Source organism: Leuciscus leuciscus, assembly GCF_965113295.1.
Source record: "Leuciscus leuciscus genome assembly, chromosome: 19".
Classification (NCBI taxonomy): Eukaryota; Metazoa; Chordata; class Actinopteri; order Cypriniformes; family Leuciscidae; genus Leuciscus; species Leuciscus leuciscus.
In genome coordinates, this window is record NC_138743.1 from 7,230,681 (window position 1) to 7,243,881 (window position 13,201).

Here is a 13,201-nt window from a genome sequence, read left to right on the forward strand (position 1 = left end):
CTATGTTTTCATTTTTGCTGATCTAGTCTATTTCATAAAACCCACATGAAATATTTTTCATGAAGTTATTTTTGTATTTTCCACCTGCATATTGTATACAGTTTATTTTTATGTATACACTTTATTTTAAGGTGTCATTGTTACAGTATAATGATGATATATTTACTGAGTACTGTGTAATATTAATTAACAAAGTGTAGGCCTACTTACTATAGGGTTAGGGTAGGATTAGGGTTTGGTTGAGGGTTAGTTGCATGTAATTATGCATAATTTACTAAGCACATGTAACATATAACAAGGACACTGTAAAATAAAGTGTTACCATTTTTATTTTTTCATTTCTAACAAAAGTACATATTTGTTACATGTATACATATTTGAACATAAGTGATATAGGATGAGTCAGATGAGTGAATTTGCTGCACTCCCAGGTTTCGCCAGTAGGTGCCGCTGGTTCTCACGCAAACTCGCACACAGAGCTGACGGGCTGGAAGAGGGAGGCGCTTGTGTGGAGTAAAGTATCAGCTGGGAGAGACCGGAGCAGCATTCACTCGCGTCTCTGTGTGCGGACAGCATCTGTCAACTCATTACAGCGCACAAAGAGGGAGAAAGACACCTGCTACAGATGCGAGACAACACAACACACTTTACAGCGCCATGAGATGAATTAACGGCCAGCGCGTGAGGAAAAACCATCTGAGAAACTAGGACGGACGCCTGGCATCACTGGGCAACTCGATCTGGAGGTGAGGCTGGAGATGATGATGATGATGATGATGATGGTGGTGGTGGTGGTGATGTCGTGGATGGCAACTGTACATTATTATTGCATGGAGCTCTATTATATCACGTGCGTGTTCTGGTGGCAGATTGTCACATGCCACTCGCGCGCGTTTGGTGAAGGTGTTTGTGTACGCCATCCTCTTCTAATGGATGTGGGAAAAACTTCCTGGTGGGATTTATAGCAACCGCTGGACTGGGTCGCTTAGACAACATGTCCTGGATACTTTTGTCCTGGATACTCCAAATACTTGTGATTTGCTATTTGGCCGAGACCCTGGAGAGTTTAGTTGCAACCCTTAAGTGAACCAAAACTCCATGGTTGCTTCTCCAAACCTATCTAGAATGCATTTTATTGTCAATATATCTCAATTAAAATTGTAAATTGTAGACAGCTCACTAGGTTTGGAGACGCAACCAATGACCACAGCAGGGCTTGTCAATATATATATATATATATATATATATATATATAATTACCTAATCAAGCATTATTGCATTTTGATAAATCAGTATTGATATAGGCTACATACTGAAGAAGAAAAAACCCATTGTCCTGGGTTTATATTTTCACTATACTGTAGTTCGACAGTAGATATTTACTGTATGTTTGTTTAATGATGGTTTTACACTCTAAATGATAAAACGAAGCAACCGAACTATGTATATATACAGTACACACACACACACACACACACACACACACACACACACACACACACACACACACACACACACACACACACACACACACACACACATAAACACTTAAACATATTTTTTAAACAGAATACAAAAATGTACTAATATGATATGCAAAAAATGATATGTTTTGCCTATCAGCCCAATGACCTACAGAACCTTTTTTTTGTTGCAAACCCTTGGATAAGAGTTCTTACTAAACTCTGCAGGAAAGTAAAACCGAATTGAGTTGTTCCCTTATGCATGTCCTTATTGATTGGTACAATATCATAAGGGAGGCTGTTACAGTAAGAAGCTTTTGTTGAACCCGTGGGCTATTGTGCATACAGAAACATTATGTTAAATTTATTTTTGCAGTAAGTAAACAAATGCAATCTGAATGTACCCCTCCCAGGCAATATGGGACTATTACAGATAGTAAAATCGATTGCATGTGCAAGTGGTACAGCAGCTGATCTCTTTGCATTTGTAAGTGAGTTCAGTGTTATCTCGGAGGTCAGCTGTCTCTCAATATAAACACGTTTCACACGTCACGACACGCACGACACTCAACCGTGCCGTTTCCCACTGTGTCGTAGGGATAATCCGTGTCATGCCACGCATGTGTTCTCTCTTGCACACGCAGGAGTGCAGATTCCGTCGCAGCAGCCGTGGGTCTCGGTGGAATAGCACTTCTGTCATGTTTGCAGACGCAGACATTGATAACATTGGCAAATGTATCAGGTAGCAGCTCAGAACATGCCCCGGATTAAAGGCTTACAGTTCGGATGCTCTGGAACGGGGGCTGAGCAGTTGCACACACACACACACACACACACACACACACGTCTCCTCAATGTTTTAAAACTTCCAGTAGATTGGAGAAAAATGGCTGACTAAATGGTTGGACTGTGAATAGTTTTATTCTAGTCCTCTTTTGCACTGTGCCGAGGGACTGTTGTGCTGCTGGTCCACCCTTCTCCGGTCAAAATCAATATGTTTTTGAAATCAAGTACAAAAGGTAGAACAAAAGAATAAGAGTTTTTTCTTTGGAAGACAGGGCTAATATGTTTTCAGAGTAGTATAATATTTGAGCAGGGATGGATTTCTGCAGCTTTTCAAACCCTGAGATGATGAAAAGAAGAGAATTTGGTTTCGAAAGCAAGGCGGTTTTATTATTTTCAGGTTCAGATACCTTCTGGGGATGTTATTATGAGTCGAGAGGAGCGGCTATATAGGAAGGCTGATACAGGTGAGGTTACGGTTATAACACTGAATGGATTTCATCTCGGATTGAGTGCATGATTGCTTGATTTCTTGAGAGCCGAGGACCTGGCGCTTCGTTGCATAATTTCCCACATCTTTTAGCGTGGCTGTCTTCTGTGATGCATTATCTTGTGTGACCTCAGGCGAACTGCCTGGAAAATGTAGGTTAATGTTTATATAAAACAATCTGGGCAGCAGTTCTGTGTCAGCCATGTTCTTAATATAAAAAATAAGCATGCAAAGAAGTTGATATTGATCTGACATGTGCTTTGTTTATGCCAAACATTTTACAGACTTGAGAGAGCAGTGTTTGATTTTGTTCTTTGCGTGTCACCAGTCTATTTAAGGTTGTGAATAGTGCTCAAGTAATGAAAGCAGGTCCTAATTTAGAAGATCTAGTCTGCGTCAATTTTACGACTGCAGTATTGTAGGCAACGTCTGTCATGTATGTCATTTGTCACATTATTTTCATCTTGCGCTGCCAAGGCAAAATCTTTATTAATTGGTTGGGCTTGAGGTGTTGTTTGTGCTTTGATATATTACCTGTCTGCGCTGAATGTTTTGTTTCAAATTTGCTAATGCCCGCTAAACCAAATGACAAAAGGGTTGTCAAATAAATGACTAGATGCAAATGATGTTGAATTCTGTGGCCAGTTACGGGGAAGAGAAAGTGGTTTTTTGCCTATAGCGAGTTTGCTTCCGTGATATTAAACCGTATTAAGTCAACGGCACGCGAGGTCATGTAAACACCTTAATGGGTTGTCTGCTATCAGGGAAAGGTCAGAAATAGTTTAAAGGTTTATTTTTTTAATACTGAGGATAAAATGTCCTTACTACTACCTGACAGATTTAATTGAAACAGTGTCCTGAGAATCGCACCTGTCTTTCTGACAGCTTTACACTCTATAAATGGCAAACAAGGAAGGAAGTAGCTTGTGCTTTTTCTTTTTTAAGCCAAATTTTTTTTTGACATCAAGACTGGAAGAAATCGTCAAAGTTTTCTTGAATAGTGTTTTAATTAGCTGATTTTCTCTACATTTTGTTTTAGAGGTCTCCTGCAATAGGTTTGCATGCATCCAACCCCTCCTTTCCACGAGTGTACTCTGCTCTGATTGGTAGATGACCCAGTCTGTTGTGATTGGTCTACCGCTAATGATTGCGTCTGTTTTAATGTGTCGGTTTTCATATCAATTCCAGTGTAAGTCCTCATCCTTCTGAAGTGGATGCAAAGTGGATTTGCAGCGCAGAAAACAGCGTCTTGTCGACACACAAACAAAACGCTTCCAGCTACAGTGTTTGAGGGTCAAAGTAGACGTCGTTCGCAGGCGGCCAATGAAGACCAGCTGTGTATTGCTGACGACTCGTTTCAGATGTTCAGAATCGATTCTTTCTTTTAGGAGACAATAAATGTATTTGTTGTGCACTTTGATCTTTAAAGCTTTGCAGACATTTTACATTGACACACAGCTATAATACACACTGCATGAAAGGTAATATTCCAAACAGCATAATGGGGCACTTTAAGATACCAGCGGTTTTTAGTTTTTAGTCTTCAATGTGCCGTCTGCTTCCTCAACCTGGGTGAGCAACCATGTTAAATAATCAAAAGTGTCATGCTATTTTATATTTATTTACAGTGCTGGGTAGATCTCTGATTATATGTAATCTGGATTATGTATAATCTTTAAGTATCAGATTACAGTTATTCTTATTGATTAAATGATTACATGTTGTTTACACAATGGCACAATGGTCTTTTTGTATTTAATTTTTGTTTTGTAGTGTTTTTATTTTAAAATAATTTATTTTAATTTGACATTTTTATGATTACATTAATGAATTAGCCTGGCTAACGTCAGACCTCGTCTCATTGAGACGTGGTCTGGGAACCACATGTTAATTTTCTCGTATTTGAGGCGTGGTTTACGAATGCCCAGAGCCGTTTATTGGGCGCTACGAATGTCTATCAAATGCGCCTGTACGTAGCTCATAGCCAATCGCTTCAATTATACCAGATGACGTATGTAGAGCGACAGAAATTCGACGAGGAAGAAGACGAAATAAACTTGCGTTCTAAACTACTTAGAACACTATCTAAGGCTGCATCGAAAGGTAACTTCGCGTCTGATGCCATGTTGGATCCATAGATATAAACAAACTGCTTCGGTCTGTCGCATAGACGTCGTCATCGTCTTGCTGCTCCTTCCCCGTTCTGTGATTGGTTCCCTTTTTGAGGGGAAAATCTGGTCCATGGTGTCCAGACTGCCTAGCAGCGTGAATAAAATCGCGCTGCGCTCAAGGCAGCATGGGGAAACCCAGGCTATTATTAATTAATAGCTTTAGCAATTTACGAAACCCCCGCAGTTCCTTCACGAAACCCTAACGTAATATATAATGTTTAATTTAACTTCATGTTGTTCATAACAAGAAATGGAATTAATTGTCTTTCTCTGTATATTTTTATATCAGTATGGTACAAGATTATTCTATTCAAATCAATGTGAGGTGTCAAAAGTAATCTAGAAGTAATCTAGAAGTAGTCCAATTATATTACCTAAAATGTAATAGATTATGTAACCAATTTAATTTAAATTTTCATCATGTAATTTGAAATCAGTAATGAAATTTGTAAATAATCTACCCAGCGACACCAATTGCAAAATATGGAACCATTTTTAATACTTTTTCTTTTCTACAATGTGTGGCTCTAGTGGTACAGTTTACATTCACTGTTATAACAGACATATAAAATAAGTTTGGGGTAGTAAGATTTTATTTTGAAAGAAAATAATACTTTTATTCGGCAAGGATGTATTCAGTTGACCAAAAGTGACAGAGATTGTTACAAAATATAATTTCAAAACACATGTTTCTTAGGCAGCAAATCAGCATATTAGAATGATTTCTGAAGGATCATGTGACACTGAAGACTGGAGTAATGATGCTGGAAATTCAGCTTTGACATCACAGGAATACATTACATTTTAATATATATTAAAATAGAAAACAGCTATTTTAAATTGTAATAATATTTCACAAATGTACTCTTATTGCTGTATTAAATAAATGCAGCCCTGGTGAGCATAAAGGCTTCTTACTCGCACACACACACGCACGCACGCACACACACACACACACACACACACACACACGCACACACACACACACACACACACACACACTCACACTCACACTCACACACGCACACACACACACGCACACACACACACACTCACACACACACACTCTCACACACACACACACACACACACACACACGCACGCACACACACACACACGCGCGCGCGCACACGCACACGCACACGCACACGCACACGCACACGCACACACTCACACTCACACACGCACACACACACACACACGCACGCGCGCACACACGAATGAGTTCTATAAATAGACATGTGACTATATACATGTGAATGAGTTCTGCCACAGTGGTTTAGACTTTCTTTTCTTGTACTACAATAATATTGCAACCTTTTTTGGCGTTTAAAGTTGCATGTAAAAAAGATCTGAGGTGAGCAGGTGACACATGCCCTCTTAAGTTTCATTCATCCAATTCAGGACAATTGATTCAGTCAGTTAGAACAAGAAGCGTCTAGCTTGATACCATTGATGCCATGCTTGAACCTTGGCACTGTGGGTGAACGGAGAGCCGCAGGAGCGTGTAAATATGCAGCAGGACTGCTGGCACACTGAGGCCATATATAGACTGAACCCATGAGGATGCGCTGGCAGCCCTGACCGGGCTAAAACCAACAGATGAGATGGAAACCAAACTCTAACTGCTGACAAGACAAATGCAATCCCTCAATCGAGCTGCACAGAGAGGTCAAATTAGCGAGAAACCATGTTAGACTGCCTCATAATTTGTGGACTTAAGCCAGTTGGGAATCCATGCCTGAGTGAATGTCAGAGTCTGTGACGAGAATTAGTATGCAGAATATTCAGCTCAGAGCCAAAGCAAATGAAGTAATATACTTGCTAATGTATAGGGCAAAGGGCCTTAAGCGAACTGCAGTTTCTGAGCTCTTAAGAGGCCGTACGAGCCATTAGAGACTGTTGTCCGCTATCCATACCCCGCGCAAGCTGTCACCTTCAACCCCCGCCGGTTTTCAGAGCTTTTCTCCCTCCATCTGTTTAAAGCGGGATTTTGCCGGAAAACTCTGCGTGGTCGTGTTGCATTTGGTGATCGTAAAGTGCTTTTAACAGCGTCAGGTCCCTGATGAACTCTGAAATCAAATTTTACATTCATAGACATTAGCGACTGCACGAAACAGCATTTGCATTTCAATTTAAAAGTGGCAAAGCATTTAGCGTCTGTAATGTGACATTTCTGAAGGAAAGTCATATTTAATGGGAAATAATGTAGCGTGGGATTTCATCGTATCCTTTGGGATTTGATACAAGTTGTGTTTGCTTAGTAACTGTTGCTGTTGATGGGGATTTGAACAAACTAACTCTTAAGTATAAAACTTGGCATACTCTTCCCTCAGTGTTTGGTCTACAGACATGAATAATGCCTCAAATCATGTTGTTTGTTGAGAAGAGATGTGCTAAGTGCTATTTTTGCCAAGTGGATGATCCCTCCGCTTAATTTTTGATGAAAGATTATGAAAACTGTCGCACTTTAAATGTAACTTTTTTAAATATGTATTTCGCCTCTCCTGTTTTTTTGTTTTGTTTGTTGGAAAGATCATACTCAGATTCATACCAGTAGTAAGTTTACATAACTTATAACTTGTAAAAGTAATACATTTGTTTAATTTACTTAATAATTTATGAATATTATTAAACATTCATACTTTTGACCACATATAATTAGTTAAAATTAATATTATTATTATATTATTAACATGTCTCTCTATATATTATAATATTAACTAATATTATTAGTTAAATTAAAGTGAGTAAATTAAAATCATATACATATATCTCAGCCATTACTTCAGTCTTCAGTGTCACATGATCCTGATTTATTATCAATGTTTGAAACAGTTGTGCTGCTTAATATATATTTTTTAATCTGTGATACATTTTTCAGGATTCTTTGATGAATAAAACGTTTTAGAAACAACAGCATTTATTTAAAATAGAAATATTTTGTGACAATATACACTTTGGGGTCAGTCGTTTCTTTCTTTTTTGAAAGAAATTAATACTTTTATTCAGCAAGGATGTTCAATTGATAAAAGGTGATAGTAAAGATTTATATTGTTAGAAAATATAAATATATTCTGTTCTTTTAAAGTTTTTATTCACCAGTGAATCCTGAAAAAGAATCACAGATTCCAAAAAAATATTAAGCAGCACAACTGTTTCCAACATTGATAATAACTGAGTATCAAATCATCATATTAGAATGATTTCTGAAGGATCATGTGACACTGAAGACTGGAGTAATGATGCTGAAAATTCAGCTTTGCATCCCAGAAATAAATACAATTTTAAAGTATAATAAAGTTGAAACCCATTATTTTAAATTGTAATAATATTTCACAATATTGCTGTTTTTTTTCTGTATTTTGGATCAAATAAATGCAGTCTTAATGAGCATAAGAGACTTTTTTCAAAAACATAAAAAATAGGTTTCCAAACTTTTGACCAGTACTGTATATGATTTTTACTCACTTTAATTTAATTTACTTTATTCATTTATATATATATATATATTAAGATGATTTTTAGATTAAGATGCACTATGATCCGTAACCAAGAGACACTTAGGGATATAACTGTGGGAAATTTGTATTTTATATTGTATTCTAACACACGCTAGCAATTGCACGCTTGTTTTTTTCCCTAAAAACACAAGTTCAGAGACCTATGACTTCATGGCAAAATCAGAACTGTGTTTGCATAAAAATACACTCACTAGGGGTGAATTAAAGCAGTTGTACATTGGCTTAATGAGCAGTGAATGTGGTGCTTATCGGAGCCTGTAATCTCCAGTCGCCCGTCCCAGCAACACTGAAACCCAGCAGGGTGTAGGTTAACCTAACCCGCTCTGAAATCCCTCTCGCACCCGACAGCAGATCTTCAACACGCTCCCACTCCTCGACATGTTATTCGACTTATTAACATTATGTCCTCTATTTGCATTCTATTACGTACCCATTATCGAGTATAATTTCTTCTCTAAATGTTTCGGATGGAAACAAATTGTCAGATTCGTGCTGTACTGTGGGACGTTGTGTGCTGCTGGGGCATTATGTAATAATTTATTTGCTGGGTAAATAATTGAATCTGCCTTCAAGGATAGCGGCTCTATCTAGGGCATTAGAGAGAGTTCAGGTGTAAAACTGTGCAGATGATTTATGATTTTCCTAGATGCACTTGGCCTCTGTGGACCGTTCTGCCTTAGCTGAGAACTAGCCACTAAATACTGCCCCTCTGGGGTCATCATGGACATTAACATATGGTTTAATATGAACCTGTTTAGCTTCCACTGTTAAGTAAAGCTCTGTAAACCTGCTGTCCCAACGTGGTTATGAATGATGTAATTAAGAAACTGAGTGAACTGGTCTTGTCTTGCCTTAAAGGGACTGTCAGTGTGTGACTATTTTTAGAACGAAAGTGTAAAATTGGACATATTTGCCTGTTTTTCATTATTCACAATAATTGACATAATTTAGTCTCTCTCTGTGGCTTGAAGAGACACTTTCAGGGAGTTAAAGGGTTAGATCAACCAATGTTGTCCTCATTTACTCACTCTGATGTTGTTCCAGAACTGTATATTTTCTTTCTTCTTTGGCACACAAAATGATTTTTTTTGTAAAATGTCCAAGTGACTCTCTTTTCTATGCAAATGTGGAAATTGAATCACACTGTTGAGCAAAAAAAAAGCAATTTTTTTCTGATGTCACATGAAAGCTTTATGTGAGGGAAAAGGCCAAAATGTAAGTTGTTATATGCAAAAAATTAGGGTTCTGCTGCCCCCTAATAGTCGACTAACGTTAAATTAATATAAACGTGCGATTAGTCGACGAATGGCTTAAATGAACGACTATTAATCTACTAGAAAAATCCTTAGTCGGGGGAAGCCCTCTTAAAAGTCCACAATAGCACTCAAATCTTGCATGACCAGATGGCTTCAGAAAGCTTTGAATATACTACACAGTTCTTGTGGATTATCCCATAACTTTATGGACTTATTGGATACTTTTTATGGTGCTTTTTTGTCATTTTCTGTGAACCCCTAATTTGTTTTTTACAATTTAAAATAGTAAAAATAACAATTTAATGATAACATTATACATTTTACTATATTTATGATCAAATAAATGCAGTCTTGGTGAGTGTAAGAGACTTCTTTAAAAAAAAAAAGAAGAATTTTCATTTTTGGTTGAACTATCCTCTTAAACACATTGCAAATGTTATTTCATGTTGTCCTACATAAATACCAATCCTTCTGTTTCTGCATGTGTTTTTGTATAATCGTCAGGTTGCACCGGGGGAAATGATTACAGGAATGAGGGTTTCTGACTCAGTCGTACAGCTACAGACATGCCATTAAAGACTCTTCATCGCTTTCATCAAAAGCAATCAGCGCACCTCAGAAGGGATGTAATCGTATTCATGTCTCTGATATCCATTTATCCAGTGATGGAATTATTTGCTTCAGGCGGTTTCTTTCTTCCGATAGTTTAGTTGGAGTGCAGCGGTTTGTTTTTAGGGGCAGAGACGAGCCAAACGGTTACACTGGAGGTCGCTGCGAGGCGTTCTTATTCCCTGCCACTGCTAATAACATGAACTTTTATCAGGGTGTAACTAGACTCTTTGAAAAAAGGTTCAATGGGGTTCTATGTCCTTATTAGGGCTGGAACAACTTTTTTTTCCAATCGATTAATCTATTCATTTTTTTTTTTGTACGATTAATCGAATAATCTAACGATAATAATTGTTTTCTCCCGGTTCATCTATTTATTTTTTCCTGAATTAAATCCTTTTGTTAATTTACTGATGAATAATAACCAATAATTTACCAATAAATAAATAACCATAACTAATCTATGAACTTTTACCTATGATATTATCTATCACAAAAGATAAGGTGTTTGCAGTGTAGGCCTTTTTGATCACTTTTGGGGATTTGCAGCAGCAACTGCTTAAAAGTGTGAATCCTGAAATGATTTGCTCAATCAGGAGATTAAAGTGTCTGCTTGAAAATGTTTCATGTGTTTGATCAAACAGCTGAAGTCACAGCCGCATTCTAACTAACCAAAGTGACAGTATCAAACATGGCGGTGTCAATAAAACCGTTGAGGCGCGAGTTCATCCATTAGATCATTTTAAATAACCGACAACAGCTTTTAATGCTTTGTAACTCATAAAAATCAGAATGCGGCATGAACACAGCCAAATGAAGCACAAAATATGAGACTGACAACTGTATTCCAGTGCTGTGTAAAATTTCTCTGTACTAGTCCACTAGGTAAGAGAGCTCCGGGATGTTTTCTTTCTTTACAGAAGCTCCTGCATAGAAGTTGTGCTGGTGTGGTTTGCCATTGCGGTTTTACAGAGCATGCAGAGCAACATTTTATTCGACCTCTAGTTTAAAAAAATTCCACATTTTATAGAACGGACTCAATATATATTTTTTAATGACGGCTGATTTTCAGCATGCCTGGGAGCCGCCATCATCGGGGAACATAGCGCAACGAATTTACTTCCACGCAAATATTAAATTATGATTAAAACAATCTGTGTCTAATTTTTTATTTTTGTTAGGAAATCTTATGCATTCATTATGCATAAGTAAGTACCCCCCAAAATAAGGTATTGCGAACATTAGTGAGTACACACGCTAATGTCTGTTTCATTCATACTCATAGCCAGAGGTCACCCTTGTGCAGAAAGTCCACAAGTGAGACTCATAGGAGTAATAAATATGACGTTCCAGGAAATCTCTTATGTGGACAAAGGCATCCAGCTATCGCTGTAACAGACGTTTTGACTGATGAAACATTAAAGTATATTTGATGCAATGCTAGTCGACAGCCTTGCTGTACAGATTATTATAAAATAATATCAGTTCTGCCTCATTCTGTGATGTGAAGCACATCAGATCACAAAAGTAAGTTATTTCAAACCCTCCATTGAATGTTCTCTTTTGTTGGACAACAGGTTTGTAAATGCTATTCATTACAAGTTTGTAAGGGTGTTTGACACCTGTTGCTTTTTCAAATGCATTTTACACTGTAAATGACTCAATATCACAGCGCTTGCAGAGATAGAGCAGTGTTTACAGCGAACCGATCGATCTGCTCTGAACAGTGCTGCTCTTTACCTGCGCATATATTTATTACAAAATTTAAACCTTTGCGATTTTATAAGCTGTTTTATGCATTTATATGCAGCTCACAAGCACAAAACAAATTCTCACTTCAACACAAACAAGCTCTGTCTCACATGCTAAAATGTGTCGCACACTGTGGTGAATGTATTTCTCGCACAGACCGGTTTGTCATAGCATGTACGACATATGTCTCACTGTACAGCCTTGTATATATATTTGCACACTGTATAGATGTAGATGTAAACATCTCTTAGAATGGTCGACATTGTAAACAGACTGTGTGGTCAAAAGTATGAATATGGGACTACTGATTTAAACTTTTTTATATGTACAAGAAGTAGAAAAATTGCAAAAAACAAAAAGTACAGATAAGGTTAGAAAGCATGACACTTGCGTTGTCAGAATGCCAGTCTGTCAATCAAGTCTGAAGCAATACGCAACCCACAGCAATGCCTTATGGCAACGACGTCTCCAATAGTGACAGCAGATAAAACAGTAAATAAATTGATTTTGAGTGATTCGTTACAATAGTGAGCAACATGGAAGCTAGAACGTGTGTGAGTCTCGCTAGAACAGACCTTGTTGGTTCTCATGCATCATGCATCCATATTTGAGCTTTTATGCTTAGCATATTTGATGTGCACTTTTGTAACAAATCACCCGGAAATAATTTATTTACTGATTTATTGGCATCGTTGCAATCACATGTTGCTTTTTATGCGGTTGACAAACCCACATGAAGGAGCATTTTCCGACCATATACTGCACGACACCTGAGTGACAGCTGACATTCAATAAAGGATTGGGCTTAGAATAGCCGATTTAACCGATACTGATCCTTGAGAACGGCTTGGGACATCCCTAGCTCTATATAGACCCCTAGGGATCTTCACTCAAAGTACTGTTTATATGCCAAAAATGTTCTATATAAGGAGAAATGTCTTGAATAATTGCATAATACTTTCATGTTTAACAGTTATAAAAAAAATTTCTAGTGATAAAGTATTTTTACAAGCTACAAATTATACAATTTAATCAAAATTAAAGCCAAACCCATAAAATCCCATGATGGCAAACAACCTTTTCACCTATAGTATATGGTATCCTGACTGCTGGGCTCTTGCTAACTAGCTCATAGTGCTGAACAACGTCTTTA

The 13,201-nt window shown here is 37.6% G+C and overlaps 1 protein-coding gene across 3 annotated transcripts in view; it reads left to right on the plus strand.

Moving 5' to 3' along the window:
• The first annotated feature begins 520 nt into the window (after window positions 1-520).
• klhl29 (kelch like family member 29) overlaps window positions 521-13,201 on the plus strand; it is a 275,637-nt gene continuing 262,956 nt past the window's right edge. For 2 of the 3 annotated variants that reach the window (XM_082148567.1, XM_082148569.1), the window contains exon 1: window positions 522-746. The gene's annotated coding sequence lies outside the window, so the exon portion shown is untranslated. Of the gene's footprint in view, window positions 747-13,201 lie in introns of all 3 variants that reach the window. The other variant, XM_082148568.1, reaches the window with a different exon arrangement.